General features: G+C 28.4%; 1 non-coding gene across 1 annotated transcript; it reads left to right on the top strand.

Annotated features, from left to right (window-relative positions):
• Positions 1-47: 47 nt before the first annotated feature.
• LOC111813214 lies at positions 48-154 on the top strand. Its single transcript, XR_002818533.1, has one exon. It is a non-coding gene; the product is annotated as a U6 spliceosomal RNA (small nuclear RNA).
• The last annotated feature ends 304 nt before the right edge of the window (positions 155-458 follow it).

Here is a 458-nt window from a genome sequence, read left to right on the forward strand (position 1 = left end):
TAAATTAATATAACAATAAAAATTTTCCAAACTAAAAATGAAGAAGAGTGCTCGCTTTGGCAGCACATATACTAAAATTGGAACGATACAGAGAAGATTAGCATGGCCCCTGCGCAAGGATGACACGCAAATTCGTGAAGCGTTCCATTTTTTTTTTTGAAACTGTCTCATTGCTATATGTTTATCAATAAAACTTTGAAAAGAAAAAAAAATAAAATAAAAATGAAGAAGAATTTACAGATCAGTCATATAATAGTTCACTCTGTGTCGTGAAACATATTCATATAATTGGAATTCTGAAAGTAGAAAGACGTAGGCAATAAATATTTAAAGATGTAAAATTTCTGAATTTAGCTGAACTAATAACACCATATTTCCAAGAAAAATAAACCTTTTCAACAAGAAATTTCAATAAAATCATACCCAGATACACAAAATGAAATTGTTCAAAACCTATT

This window comes from Octodon degus, unplaced genomic scaffold, assembly GCF_000260255.1.
Source record: "Octodon degus isolate 3935 unplaced genomic scaffold, OctDeg1.0 scaffold00171, whole genome shotgun sequence".
Taxonomy (NCBI): domain Eukaryota; kingdom Metazoa; phylum Chordata; class Mammalia; order Rodentia; family Octodontidae; genus Octodon; species Octodon degus.